General features: G+C 43.5%; 1 protein-coding gene and 1 long non-coding RNA gene across 2 annotated transcripts in view; one reads left to right on the top strand and one right to left on the bottom strand.

Moving 5' to 3' along the window:
• The window catches only part of Rftn1 (raftlin, lipid raft linker 1), a gene marked incomplete in the record, with an annotated part of 196,131 nt that overhangs the window by 39,367 nt on the left and 140,180 nt on the right, over nucleotides 1–16,584 (top strand).
• LOC102028446 lies at nucleotides 694–4,511 on the bottom strand. The gene is made up of 3 exons (XR_261424.2): nucleotides 4,451–4,511; nucleotides 3,833–3,969; nucleotides 694–2,067 (listed from the first exon to the last, which is right to left on the bottom strand). It is a non-coding gene; the product is annotated as an uncharacterized LOC102028446 (long non-coding RNA).

The raw sequence follows: 16,584 nt of genomic DNA, 5'->3' as shown, positions 1-16,584 counted from the left end.
AAACTTTACACAGTTATGGATAGATTAGTAGGAAAATATCAATGGCTGCTGTAATACGTGGTGGTATCTTCAGAGTGGTTTCTCAGGAAGACAGAGATATGCAAGAGGGACCTATTAAGGAGTTACAGCCTAAGGGTTGTCAAAAATAGCATATTACCTCCTCACCAGTGACTCCTTTCACTGAGGTATGATGGCTGGAAGGAAGGCCAGGATTGAAAAGAAGGACTGAGAGACTTGCACCTGTGTCTAGCAACAGGCTGTTTTCTTGTTCCTCCATAGTCATGATTACCCAGGACTCCTCGATGGAGATGATGGTCTGGCCAGAGGGAGAAGGCAGACCATGCCCCAAGCCCTCTCATTCCTGTTGGACTAACTGGTAGCATGGGTCTGATCTCTGGGGCCTCCACCTCAGAGGGCAGACCGATCTCCAGTGGTCTCCTTTGCATCCAGGGCATGGTCCATGGGGCCTCTTAGGGCAGTTCCTCTTGAGGTGGCCTGGCTTTTAACAGTGGTAGCAGATGAATGCAGTTGTCGAGTTCTTCTTGGAGCCCCGGGAATCAGACCTGGGATCTGTTTCTCTTAGTGGTGCAGCAAAAGCAGCTGCTTTTTCTCGGTCTCTTTGTTTTCTCTCCTTGGCCTCCTCCTCATCATGGCTATAGAATACTGAGGAGGCAATTCTTACTAACATCTCAAGTGAGCTATCTGGGGTGAAAGCCATTCTTTGTAGCTTTTTCTCTCTGCTTGGAAGCCTTTGTTCCAGATCTTTCTCAGGACTCATTCCTTCCCATCCTCAGAGTCTCTATGCAAAACAACTTCCTCCTCCCACTCTGCACAAAACAGCGCACCCTCTGGACCTACTCACCCTCCACTTTTCGGTTTATTTTTTTCATGGAACTTGGCATCATCTGCGTTCTTACTGTTGTATTATTTAGCTGCTAATCATGGTATCCCCTGTCTGTAATGTAAGCTCCATGAAGGCATGGCTTTGCCTTCTTCATGACGGAGTCCTCGGCACCTCAATGCTGAGAGCATTTTTTGAGTGACTAAGTGAATAAAAGGGTAATATTAAAATTCTATAATGCAGGATGATTTAAAATATCTTGCATATGCACACCAACCTTCTTTAAAGGTGAATCGACTTCAGATGACACAAAGTTGGCCCTCTGAATGTTTTTGCTACCATTACTTTTATGTATTTATGTCCCTAGCCAGAAATGCCTGCATGTAACCATCTTATGGACAGTGGGGCTTTGGAGCAGACCTTCCGCAAATGGCTGTCTTGAGAATCTGTGTGTGTCATGGTAGTGACCACAGTTCTTTATTTATTCAGTGCCTCTTTTCTGTGCTGGGTTTTAAGTACTTTGAAGATAGAGGCTATTTCTGGCTCGTTAACTGCTGTGCCCTCAGGATTAGCCGTGAGTTAGGCGAGGTTGTTCTGAGAGTGTCAGTGGATGGGGAGGTTGGCATCACCTGGGCTTCCAGGACGCAGTGCTACAACAAAGCAGCCCCTTCTCCCCTTCCCTGCCGTCTTACATTTCCCCGGCTGGAGGAGCCTACTCGGGATTCAGCTGGCAAAGGAAGTGTGCAGTTTGCACAGCCTGGCCCCCACCGCACAAATCAGCACCTAGAAGGATGGATTTGGAGCTGAAGACAGCAAACAACTAACTAGCCACACACCCAGCCTTTCAGATTTGCAGCCTCTGCTCCTCCTTCTGACACTGGTACCACGACAAAACAACAAAGCCGTCTTGTGTTCTGCCTGCCACGCTGCAACTGGGCTTCAGACATTCTCAGTCACCAACAAATGTAAAGTTCCCCTTGGCATGGTGTTTGTCTCTGGGTAGGGGCAGGAATTGCCTTCCTGTTTAGTCCAGTTGATGGAATTAGCCTTGTGCAGATATGGAGACCACAAGTGCTGGGACCTGCCTTTCACTCTCTGCCAGTCCTGCTTGTAGCTGTGGTATTTTCTGCCTGGTAGAATGATGGAGGAAGCTAAGTCTTCAGTGGTTCTCTCTGTCTCACTTTGTCGCTGTGTCTCCGTAGTTCAGTTTTCTGCTGATGTTGACTCTTAGGGATAGAAGGAACGAAAGACACTTTGGGTCTGTTGGGTCCAGGCATACTGTTTCTTAACACCTCCCACCTGCATCGTATGGCAGGAGTCCAGTTTCCCCTTGGAAATTAGGGTCACTCAGCTCAGCCAGTAGGGCAGTCACCTTCTTTGCCTTTTATTTCTACTTTTTTTTTTTTTGTCTTTTTGAGACAGGGTCTCGCTATGCAGTTCCGACTAGTCTTGAACTCACTTTGTAGCCCAGAGCAGATGAGGGACATGTCTCCCACCAGGTCTGCAGGGCTCGGAACTGGCCTCGAACTCAAAACGAACCTCCTGCCTCAGCCTCCTGTGTGCTGGGATTACAGGCATGTGCCACCCTGCCCAGCTGTCTTTTATTTCTATAGCATTTGTAATCCACAGTGGCCAAGGAGCACTTAGCACCCTAAAATCACAGCTGTGTCTCCTGGGGGACGCATTTTCCAGCAGACCGAAAATCTATGGGGCCAAGAAACAAAATTCTAAGTATGCTATGCTTATGAGGAAAGGTGCCATTTCTCTTGCTCCTACTGCTCCATTGCTAGGCCTATATATTGTAGCTATAGGAAAAAAAAATGGAATTGATTCAGTTTATGTTCCTTTCTTAAAAGAATGCACTACCATTTGTTTGGATGTTGTCTGGCTTCATGAGGAATGTTGGGTGCATAGGGAATGTTGGGTAGATAAGTGGTGCTTTGGTAAACAAGTACAGAATTTTGCAAACCATGGTGATCAGGCACTCTTGATTTTGATGTGTTGTGTGGTAGATCAGTGATTTAAAAATTGCATTAGATGGGAGCCTAGTTTTCTTCTTTACCTCTCCTTGACTGCTTTAGAGTGGCCATCAGACACCCAGCATCTCCAGCCCTTTGTCCCCACACCACTCATCACCAGAGGGTTGGCTGGCTTCCTAGGGCATGTGGGCATCTTTCTCATGGGTCCAGGATCAGCCTGGGATTATCTTGAGGGAGGAGGGTGAATAGCAGCAGCATTAACTAATTGATCAGTACGTATTTATCAGCCCATCACCCTGCACGTCAGAAGGTAGAGTTCGTGGAGTGATTAAAAGTGTGAGCTTTGACACAGCACAGATCAGGCCTGAGCCCTGCAGACCTGGTGGGAGACATGTCCCTCATCTGCTCTGTGGCCTCAGATGAACTACTTGGCCCCTCTGTGTCTCAGTTTCTTATCTGTAATTCTTGATGTTAAAATAAAGTTCTTTATCATAAAAGGCATTGGCTAGACCCACAGGTTTATGAGTAAGTGGTAGCTATTTTTATTATCCCAAATATAAAGAAGAGTTAAATGCGTGTATGGAATTTCCTGCCCAAGACAGGAATGATTCAAATGATCCTTTGCACTTTCGTTCTCTTGTCTGCAAAATGAGGGTGTTTGTACTAATCTCCCTCTCTGCAGGTTCCCATCCACCTTTAGGATATTGACAGGTGGCATCATACTAGCATCTGACAGCACCATAGAATGGATACCACCCACATTGCTCAGGCTACAGGCATTGGTCAGAGAAGTCAATGTTGCCAAGCAAGGGCAGCCCGGAGATGTTGGCTAGGAGGACAGGGCAGGATGGAGAAAAGTGGGGAGACTTCAAAGGAAGCCTCTGTGAGGCAGGAGCCTGCAGTACAGGGGGAAAGTAATAGGATTTTATACTAACAGAGCACTTGCAAGAATACAGAATGTTTTATGGGTCTTAGATTATTTAATCACGCAGTAATAAACTTTGAGTCTTACTGCATTTGTCAGTAGATGAAGTAAGGTGAGCAGTTCTGAAATTTAGTGCTGAACAGCATTCCCAGTGACGATATCATGGCATCTTGCCTAGTTGTTGGGTGGAGGTAGTATACTGTGTCCAACAGTGTTGAATTGCGCTAAAAGAATAAATAAGAGATTGAAATCTGAGATTATTATTTGCATGTGTGTGTGTGTTGGTTGTGACGGTTGTGCAAAGTTATTTCCTCAGAAAATCTAAATAGGAAATGGGTGTTATTGATGAGGAAATTTATGACAACAGTGATTTCCAGTAACCTTTGGAAGAGAGGAGACCCTCTGAGGTCACGGTAGCCAAGGCCAGACCTGTTCAGATGAGGAAACTGTGGCCATCCATGGAGAAAGAATTTGCCATGACCAGTCAAACTCGCACTAGCTGCTGGAAGAATCCAGAGCTCTTGGTGCCTCCTGGTCTCATCATGGCTCTGTGCTGGCCACTTTCCCCAGCTTTTGATCATTTGATAAGTTCAGGCTCAGCAGTCATCATTCCTGTGTAATTGGGAGACCAGAATGTAGGTCTGTGAATATCATCATGTGCCAAGACAAAGCCCATCTCTACTTCAAACAGGAAATCATGTTTACCTGGAGTTGGAAACATAAGTGAGAACTGTTCTGGCTTTGCTGAGGTTCCACACCTTAGTCAGGCCGATTGTTCTTTGTCATTCCAGAATGTTCTAGCTAAGTTCTTATCAGTGCCTTGTGGTCGATTCCTCCTGCCAGACAGCTGTCAGAAGGTCCTGTGACCCTGCGGGCTCTCCAAGTTCTGTCCTCTTCCTGGCCTCAGTTGTTTAAATGGTGTCTTGTTCTGAAAATTTGGTTCTTATTTCTTCTTCTCACAAAAGCAAGGACTGGGGCAAAGATTCCTGGCTCTGATTTGTATCTGCTTATTTAGATGATTTCTGTTGCTTCCTTATATTCAGTGCTTAATTAATATCTATTTCATTTCCAAGCCCATCACTTGGTCACAGGAGGAAAGGCTATGTGGAGAAGGACACGTCTCCCGTCAGTGACTTCCTGTCCTAGCACCTGTTTTTTTTTAAAGGCAAAGTCCCAGATTTTATAAACAACTAGAATACTCCTCACTATGTGACTTTCCCTTCTGAATTCCTCAGGGAGTTTTTAATTTTAATTTTTGCTTAACTTTACATAATGCTGCATTAGCTGTTAGCAGAATGAGACAGAAGAGAAAAATAGTAAGTACAAGAACCAGAAGTTCAGAAGCTACTTGCACTGATCACATTGGCCCTAACAAAGTCTGTAACAAGATATACTCTGATCTGAAGGTGCCATGATGTGTATGTGCAAGTGAATTCTCAGGTCCTACGTAGGTGCTAGTGAAAGTGACGGGAAAAGAAACACTTGTGTAAGTTTTCTAGGAACATGTTTTATAAAGGAGGATATCCTTCCAAACCACATCTTAAGACCTTTCAAACTCAAAGAATAAAAGTTTAAAATATCATAAGTTTTATATGTAATTTTTGACCAAATGTATGCCATGCCAGAATTGTAATTTGTCACATATTCTATAATACTTAAAGAACCAAGAATAAAAAGCAATTTACAGTGCAGTTGTTCCCACTTAAAAAACTGCCTGTTTAAATCCAAGAAGTGATTTAAAGTGGAAGAATGGATTCAGATTCTACTCCCGATTTTGTGAGTGGCTAGCTGGGCAAGTGGCCTCTCCTCCTTCCTCACCTCCTTTTTCAGTGGCTGCTGTTTGAGCCCTGAGTATGTACCAGGTTGCTACTTAGGCCTCTATGTAAGTAATCACAAGAATCTGGAGAAGCAGGTGCTGTTAATTTTTTCCACTAGAAATCTGAGGTGCATAGAGGCCAAATAAGTCATCTAGGAAGACAACTTTTAGGTGGTGAGGTTGGACTGACTTTGAAACCTATCATGGTGACCATCGGGCATACTCTCCCTTCCTGCTGCATAAAATAGACTATGTCATATGGCTCATTTTTACTTTTTACTGTAGAATGATTTATGGTGGTACATAGGCATGATAAGCTTTGATTTACAATAACATAGTACTGGCTTTGTTTAAAAACTGGGTTTTGGTTAGAAGTTTGGTCCTAGAGTATAACTTCTTCCTAGAAGAAAAGTGGTGCATATTAAGATGATTTGCTTCATTGTGCCATATCTGAGAACAGATGTGAAGATGGGATTGGGCAGCAGCTATATATATATCTTTTTCTGTGAGTACAGTGAAACTGTGAAACTTTGCTAAGCATTTTTTTGCTTGCCTGACCATATTTTAGCTTTAAACAACTCATAAATTGGATAAGTATTGAGTAGTTCTAATACTTGGGATAAAATCTTTGTGAATATTAACATTTAGGTAACAGATCTTCTTGAATTGTCATTTTTCTTGAGTATAGGGCACTTTTTTGGGATTATATCCTGGATGTTGTGATTGTTACATTGTGGAAGTTATGGATTCAGTTACATTCCTCTGATGGGTATTGATTTTGTTTGTTTTGCCAAATGAGAAGTTGGATTCCAACTGCAAACTGTGTCTCTTGGGTGGCAGCAGAAATCTCTGTTTGTTCTTTGTCTCTATGTCAACAAAGAGTGTTCTTGGACCGTGTTTGCTGTGATTACTTGTCCTATGTTGCTATGAGGGTGGCATTGGCTCTATATCTGGTCCATGTTGATGTGTGAAGAAGAAAAAAGCAGCTTCATGTTTAAGGTGAGCAAGCACAGGCAGGGGCCATGGTCATCTTCCCAGAAACTTTGAGGGACTTCACTCTTGGACATCTGTCCCAAGCTCCTGGTCTTCCTTCACCCTCCCTTCCTTCCATGGAGCCCATCCTCCCACATTCCTTGGTATGGCATCTTGGAGATTTGTTCCACATCTCCAGCTCCTTCCTCCTGCACCAAGCTTTAGCTGAATGCCGTGCACCTACCTTTGCAGTGCCTCTTGGTACTGGCTTGTTTTCTCTATTCCTGTTGTCTTGCCTGGATAAGTGTGACAGCCTCACAACTGGCTGGTGATGACACTTAATAACAACAATAACTGTTCACAATGTTCACATCTATTAACTTGTTTCATCCTGATAACATTTGATGAAGTACCTGCTATGATTACACCCACCTTACAGATGAGAAAACTGCTAGGGAATAGAGCACAGCCAGGATGTGAACCTCAGTGCCTATCTTGATCCAGGAGCTGTGCCCTCACTCCCTCATTAGACAGCTCTGCTTGACATGTAACCAGGAGGGTACTTGCAGGGTAGAGATCCTGTCTTTTTTGCGCTCACTGGGACTTGAGGTAGACAGGGAACTCAGGGATTATTAGTGGTTTTTGCCAAAGGAAACCCAGCCTCAGTGGTCTGGTGCTGGATGTGATTCAGACAGGCTGAGTGATGGGGCAGGGGGAGAGCGGCCTTTTGGCACGGTAGATGTGGCCGTTTGCCTGCCCTTAAGGGTCAGCCACAGGAAAGGGAAGTGTACTGCCCTTTTCTGGCTTCATCTAATTATGTGGCTTTTTTTTTTTGTCACAGTTATAAAGATTTAATTGCTCCATTGTACTGGGCCATCGGGGCCTCTTATAAGTCATTTTTTATGATTGGTGATAATTGGCTCAGCTTGAATTGGCTTCAGCTAGTCACAATTTCCTTACCATTTTTAATTTAAGGTCTGATTTTAGCTTTATCCTTTTTCTGAGTAAAGTTTTTTTTTTTTACTTTAAACTCAGTGGGTTATAGGAGGAAATACTTTTTCCCCTACCTCATTGCCCTGCTTGGGTTGACTTACGCAAGTATATGATCTAAAGACAGTAAAGATATGAAAAAACATCTTAAACTGTTTCAGTGGCTTGCAACCGAAAATGGCCCCAGGTGTCACAACGTGCCCCTCTCACTGTCAGCGCTGTTAGGATCTGATGCCTGATCATGAGGTGAGGGCACATCCAATAGTCCTGGGGTATAGGCAGATAACCTGTAAGGGAGGTCTGCTTATCTGCAAAAAACTCGAGACAGAACCCAGTATATCAAAAATTTATGACGGCGAGGATTTGGAAAAATCCTAAAGATAAGTTTCCAAATGAAAAAGATAAAAATCCTGTCGCCTGAAAGGGAATGAGGTATGAGGCACATAAATTAAGCTGACAGAATTTCTAGAAAGTGAAAAGTGTGCTGTGGCACCGCCAACTGTAGAATATAAATACATCTCACCCCGTTACCATCCTGGGGCGGCAGTCTCTGTATTGATGTTTGTGTTTTGAGTCAGCACTTCCTGAATGCTCCAGTCTTGGTGTCTGGCAGACTTGATTTATGAAGAAAAGATGACGGTAATAAATGGGAAAGGTTTGCTGAGGAATTAATTTGGGGTTAGGCGTAAGAGCCAGTCTGCTTCTCCCTGCCTCTTTCCCCTAAGTGTACTCGGCACATGGGTGTCGCCAAAAGGTTACACAGTGGGAGTGAGGGACACAGGCTCTTACCGCCTCCTCCTCCTCCTCGGGTCCCCTCCCTGCTGTCTGCCAGAGTCCCTGACTGTGAGCAGCTCTCCTCCGTCCCTTTCTTTCTTTCCTCCATCCAAATTTGTTTCCATTCACTCTTCTCTGCTTAAGGCTTTCCATGTTTGTCCGGCACAGTTGGCTCTGAACGTCTAGGTGCCATCCGCGACACTGTTGCCCACATCTCTTTGGGGAACCCATCTGAGGCTGCTTTCTGTGCTGCACCTTGAACTGTGAGCCTCTTCTGAGGTTCAGGTCCTTTCCTTCCCCTACAGAGCGCTCACCCTGGGGTGGGAGTGTGTTTCCCATAGTGAGGATCAGGAACGAATCAAGTATCTGGACAGAGAGAGGAAGGAGAGAACGATGGCCACACGGTCAGAGGTAGCAGGGGCCACCGTGTGTGGGGCCTGTAAGGAGCATGGATTTTACTCTGACGTGTTCTCTCACTGATGCTGCCCGAGCAGGGGGGCAGCTACTCAGGCAGCTGGCTTTGTGAGCTGCGTGGCCTCTGCATATGTGAGATGTTGCTGACCTTTTGCTCTTTGTTTCCCCAGACTGAAAGACAAAGATGGTAAAATTTATTTTTCTCCCTTCCCACCACTTCCGGCAGCATCATACCCACCTGGTTCTTCTTTCCAGCATCTTTGTGTTCATCCCTGTATTTTACAGTTCACTGGTTCCCTGGCTCAGGCTGTCACCTCAGGAGTGTGATGCGGCGATGGCTTTCTTCTTCTAAAACCCTCCCCTCTTTCACCACACACGCCCACACACACGCACACAGCTCACATGCTCTCCGCATCACCAGAGTAAGCACTGACCTTGAGATCATTGTTCCCCCCCACCTGGCCTTTGTGTCTGTGTCCTCGCTTTGTGTTCTACCCCCTTTCCCTGTAGCATGATCACTGTGTCTTGGCTTGTATTAGGCACTCATTGTCTAAAAGAACTTGGTACATATTGTTCCAGTTATCCTCTGCTAAGTCAACTGCTCCAAAGTTCAAGCCATGCTTCCCTTGCCATGATTCTTGGCTTGTTTGGGCTTAGCAGGGTGAGTCTATTCCACGTGGTATCAGCCAAGGCCATTTGTGGGGCTGTCTCAGCTGAGAGCTGGAATGGAAGACCCAGGATGGTTCTGGGAACATGTCTGACAGCTGATCCTGGGGCATGTTGGTGCTCCTCCAGATGGTCTCTCTTTTCATGTGTCTTATATTCAGTAGTCTGGCCTGAGCTGGGTCCCAAAGGGTAAAAGTGGAAGCTGCCATGCTTCTGAGGGCCTGGACCTAGGCCTGGAAAGGGCACAGTCTTCTTTTGGCTACATCTGTTGGTCAAGGGAAGTCACAAGGATGGCCCTAGATCAGCTGGATGGGAAACACATACCATCTTCTAAAGAAAAGGTACACAGGAATGGGAGCAGCTGCTGCTAACTTAACTTTGCAGAAAAAGAAACCTGTTGACAATATCTGTGGTTTTAGGACTAACAGAAATCTGCTTTCATTCGCTCATTCAAGATTTGTTGAATGCTTGCCATGTCCCAGGAGGACTCACGCAACGACAAGACCTTTTCTGAGATGTCTTGCACAAAAGCAAGTGTGCTAGATTAATCCACCTTTCATAGGCCATAAAGCCCATTTCCCTGATCCCTTTTCTCCCCATGGTGGCATTTCTCTGCTGACTGTAAGGTTGAACTCTTTTTAGATCTGATGACTAATTACTTATGTTTTTAAAAAATAGCTGGATTTTTTTTTTGGTGGGGGTGTCTTACTTATTTTCTGTGAGGATGTGTGGGTTTTGCTGACTGGTTTTTAAAGCTTTTTACATATTGAGGATTTTAACTCCTTCCTTTCATAACCATTGTTTAGTTTTTTTGTTTTGTTTTTTTTTTGGTACTGGGAATTGAACTCACGACCTTGCGCTTGCCAGGCAGGCGCTTGTGCTGCTGAGCTATATACCCCGCCCCCAATGTTTAATATTTAAGATGCTCTTTCAAAGATTATATTTTAAAATGTTAGATTTCATGGTTTTCTTTCGTTTTAATTCCTCAATTACATTAGTGTTTTGGGCTCAGAGACAATTTTGTTGTTTCATGGTACTGTGTCTTGTGGTGTCCATGTTTAAGTGTGTGTGTCTCTTTGTATGTGTTGGTATGTGTCTGTCTCTTTGTGTATCTATGGGTCTGCGTGTGTATGTGTGTGTACACCTACATCAGTACAATCCTTGCTTTTTGAAGCTTTCATTCTTTTTGGTACTGGGAATGGAATTTAGGACCTTGCACTTGCCCGGCAGACACTGTGCCGCTGAGCTATATCCCTGGCCCCTAAGGTTTCATTCTTTTTTGGAGGTATGTGTTTTGCTGTATCCAGATATCCTCTCAGAACCTCATGCTGTGATAGATGGGGATTTCTGGAGGTGTCTGGATTTAGGGTGTGGGATGCTGGGATTAAGGTGTGGCACCACCCAAAAGGTGGGTTGGCTGGGAGGAATAAAAGGGAGAGGCAGGCTGCTGCTTCTACTGCTGTCATTGCTTGCTACTTGCTGCCTTCTGCCTGCTCTGCTTTGCCATGAGCTCTTTCTCCTCTGTGATGCCCCTCTACCATGTGCTGCCCTGCCTTGGAACCAGCTGACTAGGGACTGAAGCTTCTACAAACTGTCAGCCAAAATAAACCTTTCCTTCTTTAACTTTGGGTGTTGGGTACTTTGTTACAGCAATAAAAAAAAAAGTAACTAAGACAGTATGCTTTTGAAATTCTCTGGAAGCAGGTTGAAAGAAACTCCTGCCTATCAAGTGGGTTGGTTTCTGAGGGTGTTTTCTTTGAAAATCAGGAGTGGGTCATAGGGGGAGGGGAGGGAATGGCTGGTTCCCTGACACTGCCTTCTTGGTGGTGTTTGTCAGAGAGAACACGGGCTCCTATGCGTTCTTGTATGGGTGTCATGAACCTCTGGTTGGGGACTTGATGACATCGGAGGGGTCCTAGGGCTTTATAATTTTACTAATACTTGCAATATTTTTACCATTGTAAGTAAATGTCTATAGAGCGTTTATTACATCTTTACAGTAAAATGCTATAACTTTTTCAAATGTAAAATTCCGAAGTAGGAATGCAGTCCTCAGGTGTAACTATTCTTTTGCAAGTTGGGAATCACAGATGATGCATTTAAAAAGTGTTCTTCATTGGAAGAATAGATCGTTCAAGCAGACACTGGCTGATAAAGGAAAGTAATGAGAGACACAGGATCATGGAGCCCAGTGTACGCTGCATTTAGGGGTGTGGACTCCAAAATTGGGCACTGGGGAGCTATCGAAGAATTCAGAGCATGGGAATGATACGGAGGGATGGGCATTTAATAGCTCATTCAAAGAAATGTGAGCTAAGTTTTGCTTTTGTGCTTTCTGTCTTTGTAAAAGTTAACTCTGGGAGAAACAACTATGGAATCTCATGAGAGAGACCTTGAGAGTCCTTCCTTCCTTCCCTGTTCTATAGGAGTTATTCTTTTTATAAGGAGGTGATTTCTGTATTTTATTAGTCTTTCTCTTATGTGTTGCTTTGCCCTCCCAAGCCATCCCTGGGAAGATGGGGCTCCACAGTTGGCAGGACACAGACACGTCCTGCTAAGCCTTCTGGATAGGATGAAGTGGAAAGAGAAAAGCTGGCTGCTTCCAGTAGGTCTGTGTGTGTGTGTGATAATTTTGGCGAGGTTATAATTCTGAAAATTTCAGCACCCATAATTGACATGGGGTGCTAAATTGTACCACTCATCAGATTGTACAGTTTTATTAAAAAGAAGCAAATTGCCATGTACTTGTATTAAGCAGAAACAGGGGTGGGGGGAGGAAGATTAAAAAAAACCAGCCTCTCTTTTAAGTCATTGTTAAGTTTGGAGCTGTATCAGATTTTTAAAAATTGTTTCATTTAATCAGGCATGGCATGTTTGTGCGTGTGCATGTGAGTGTGCGTGTGTGCGTGTGCATGTGAGTGTGCGTGTGTGTCTGTGTGTCCGTCTCAGAGCTGCCATCCTCGGGTGGGAATGTTTCCCCTCAGCTCAGAGAATTGCCGTGATGAAAGCTTTCAGCAATCAAATGGGTAAAAATTGAACACATTCTTCAGGATTCTTTTCATTGTTCTGCCTTACATGTTCATTTTCTGAACACCAACAACAAAAACCCCTATGAAATATTAAGATATTCTTACCTCTAAATGGCATCCTTGAATAGTTGCCTTCTGTTATTTGTTTTAGCATATTTCCAGGGTGACTGTCCGAATTCCCCAAATATTCCAAAGAGTTGTGTTCTCTGGGACATCTCCCTTTTTCTTCTTGCGACTGTCTCCTTCAGGCTGCCTCTCCTTGTTGTACTAATCTTTAAAAATGGTTATAGTAAATCATTGTGATAAGAAAACTAAAAGAGTAGAGAGGCGGCCAGAATAAGAACTGGGGGGCTATGGATGCAGTTTTCACCCCAAAGTTACCTTGCAAGGCATTGGGTCTTTCTCAGCCTGTTTTCTCCATTGCAGACAGAGCAGATGGACAGCTTTATTCCACGAAGAAAAAGAAGAGAAAAAATTGGGACTTTGTGGACTCTGTGGTCTCTGTTACAACTATTCAACTGTTCAAAATCTTTTGTAGTGCCAGAGCAGCCATACACATTATGGAAATGAGTGGACATGGCTGTGTTCCAATAAAACTTTATTTACAAAAAAAGGCAGTGGGCTGGATGTGGCTGGCTCACAATAATTTGTCCACCTCTGGTCTAAATGATCAAGGTAAAAAATAATGTTTCTTATTCTTTATTTAGTTTTTAAAAGGAAAATACTGTAATGAAACTGCTTTGAAAAATATTAGAAAAGGAATTTCTACTTTTAGTTAGACTGGGTAGTTTGAGGCAAATTAGTGATCTCAAAAAGAACAAGGAAGGCCATATAAAAAATTTTAGGGGCTTGTTAGAGGCATTTCAGCAACATTGCAACAGTAAGGGATTGGGGGTGCTGAGATTCAGGAAGGAGGGGACTCTGGCAAGGTAAGCAGATGATCTGTGGCAACGTTATTCTGGGGGGCTTTGATTTTGAGTGCTGGCAAGACACTGGATTCTTGCTTCACTACTCTAAGAAAAATAAATCAGTAGAGCTTTTGGTGGTTTCATGAGACGGACCAGTGAGACGAAAGTGGAGTCTTTGGAGCCCCAGATATACAGTTGGTTTTCTCCTTCAGACAGTTGCCAAATTCTGAAGCTGCATGGGACATGGAGTTCAAAATCCAAGTAGAAAGCCTGTGAAAAGCAGGACTGTTGAGTCTTACGTTGCTGAGATGATAAGGATTAAAGCTCCGAATCTGCTTGGGAGGTTGGGAGGGGTGGGAGAATGGGGAGCTCATGGGTTGTTGATAATCCTGAAGGGCCAAAGTCCTAGCAAAAGGGGTGAACCTGGAGTCTGAGTGTCGTACCAGTCCACGATTGGCTTAGGTGATCAGCCGTGACCCTCAAACCCTACTCTGCCTGTCTGAAGGAAGAAAGGGAGAGCCATCTCTTCATCAGAAATCTCTTTAGTTTTTTAATGCATGATGTATAATAGTTAATCTGAAATTCTTAGGCCTGCCAGCATGACCCCCAAAATAAAAGAAAAACAGATTCACAGATGATCTGGAATTGACACAGTTGGATTTGACAATAAAAGGACTTTTAAATAACTATGATGAGCTGGATTTGGTAGACACGCCTGTGATCTCAGCTCCCCAGGAGACTGAGGCAGGAGGTTTGCAAGTGTGAGGCCAGCCTGGGTGAGTTAGCAAAACCTTGTCACAAAATAAAAAATAAAAGGGGCCAGGGATGTAGCACAGTGGCAGGACGCTTAGATCCTAGGTTCATTTTCCTGGTCCCATGCAAAACATCATTAACAAACTATGATTGATATGCTTAAAAAAAATAAAAATAGATAAAAATATAGAAAATTTCAACAGAGAATTGGGATGCATAGAGAATAACTACAGAGGCATTCTGTTAGGAGGAAACATCTGAAATTATGAATGGCGTAGTAGGGGTTTAACAGAAGCCTATGTATAGTAGGAGAGGAGAAGGGTTAATGGAGACCATTCAAACTGGAGTGCAGAGGGGAGAAATAGAATATCCAGGGGAAAACCTAGGAGGCAGTGGGACACAGTGAATAATCTAGTAAGATATGTATAATTGGATTATCAGGAGAAGAGAGGGAAGAGATTTGAAGCAGTATTTGAAGAGATAATGACTAAGCATTTCCCCAAATTTATAAGAAGTATCAACCCATAGAGTTAAGAAGTTGTAGAAATTCCAAGCATACTGAAGGCAAATAAAAAGCATAGAGTGTTGAATGGATAAAAATGTTATTTGGAAACACCAGTACATTGGTATTGTGTGTTTCTGTAGCTGGTTGTTAAGATCCATTTAAGTGTGAGCCTCCAGCTGCATGCTTAATTTATTAAATTCCCTGAATCCTCTCTTTCAAACCTCATTGGCACTTGCATTTGCCTGCTTTTTTACTTTTGTCAAGCTTGGCTTGACAAAATGATTTCCATTTCCAGGCACTCTCCCTTTGTGCCTTATCATTGTCATTATTAACACCATGGAAACACCAATTAGTGGTCTGATGAGAGCTGTATCCATTAAGCTGTATTAGTTTCCCCCTGCTGCTGTAACAAATCACCACAAATGTGGTTTAAAGCAACAGAAAGCTGGGCATGGTGGTGCACAGCTGTAACCCCAGCACTTAGGAGGCTGAGGCAGGAAGATCACTGAGAATTCGAGGCCAGCTTGGGCTACATAGTGAGTTTAAGGCCAATTTGAACTACATAGTGAGACCCTGTCTCAAAAACAAAACAAAACAAAACTACATGCAGCAACAGAAATGTCTATCACAGTTCTGGAGACCAGAAGTTGGAAGTCAAGGTGTCACAAGACTACACACCATCTGGAGGCTCTAGGAGGCAAAGGCAAAGTCATTCTTTGTTTCTTCCAGCTCTTGGTACTGCAGGATTCCTTGGCCTGTAGCTGCATCTGTGTTTGCTCTGCACGTTGCCTTCTGCTACGTGTGTCTGTGGCCCCTTCTGTGTCACCTCTAAACCCCACCTGCCTGTTACAAGGTTACGTGTGATTGCATTTAGGGTCCACCTAGATAATTAAAGATACTTTCCTCTTGCCAAGATCCTTCATTTAACCACATCATTTGCCATAGATAGTGATATTCACAGGTTCTGGGTGGGGGACAAGGGCATGTTCTTTTGAGGGAAACCATTGAAGATTAAGAGTCTGTGTAGTAAAAGTAAGTGCTTAAACACAGTAGCTGTGTGCCAAGAACCGTGCTAAGTGCACCATATGGATTATATCATTTAATTTGTGTGTTGACTCTGTAAGTGAAGTTCCAGTATCACCACCATGTACAAATGAGGTCTGTGAGGGTCAGAGAAGTTAAGGAACTTCCTGAGCTCCTTAACTGCTGAGGTCTTGCAGTGGGTAAGTGGTAGAGCTAGGATTTGAACCCAGGGTTTTGGGTTTTGGGCTACTCTCTCTTACTGGTGCTGAGTCAATAGGCAGGATTCCTACTTGGGCTACTGATGGTAGCTAGCTTTCAAATTTGGGGCCCTATTCAGTACTTTGTAGCTCAAAAATCCTATGGCCCTATGAGTTTTTCTCAGGAGGGGAAAAAAACACACAAAACTTCAAAACTGGATGATTAAGAATATAATAAATTTTAATCTGCCAGATAATGGAGAAAATTTGCTTACACTGCTTGTAGACAAAGCTGATGTGAGTTTGCTGTTGTGCATTTTGATATTTGCTGATGGTAGAAGTGTTCTGGAAGGAAAAATTACTTCTGGATGCGCAGCCAAATCTATACTGTCTGAATGAGTTGAAGTAATTGCTCAGATTATTTAGACCCTGCCTGCCAGATAATTGAGGTAAATGGGGTTATTAATTTGAAGTAGCTAGGTAATTTGGTCTGCCTCCCTTTGATAATGTAAACATGGTCATATTGTGTAATTGTATAATTGGCTGAAAGGGCTCAATTCTTTCTCTTAAAGCATCTGCTATTGTCCAGGGCCTGGCCATTGGGTTATAGTATCATAGTGTGATAGATTAATACAGATAAACCATAGGTACCTAGCTGGAGTCTTCTAGTGGAAAATACATACATATGCATATATGTGTTTTTGTGTGGATATATATATTTTTTTAATTAAAAATCGAAATGCAGGAGTATTTTAAAGTTTCATTATTGCTGGTAATTTATGTAAGAGTTTT

Source organism: Chinchilla lanigera, unplaced genomic scaffold (assembly GCF_000276665.1).
Source record: "Chinchilla lanigera isolate Chin_1 unplaced genomic scaffold, ChiLan1.0 scaffold00029, whole genome shotgun sequence".
Lineage (NCBI taxonomy): Eukaryota > Metazoa > Chordata > Mammalia > Rodentia > Chinchillidae > Chinchilla > Chinchilla lanigera.
Note: the sequence above shows the minus strand (reverse complement) of the source record. Positions and strands in the feature narration are given on the sequence as shown.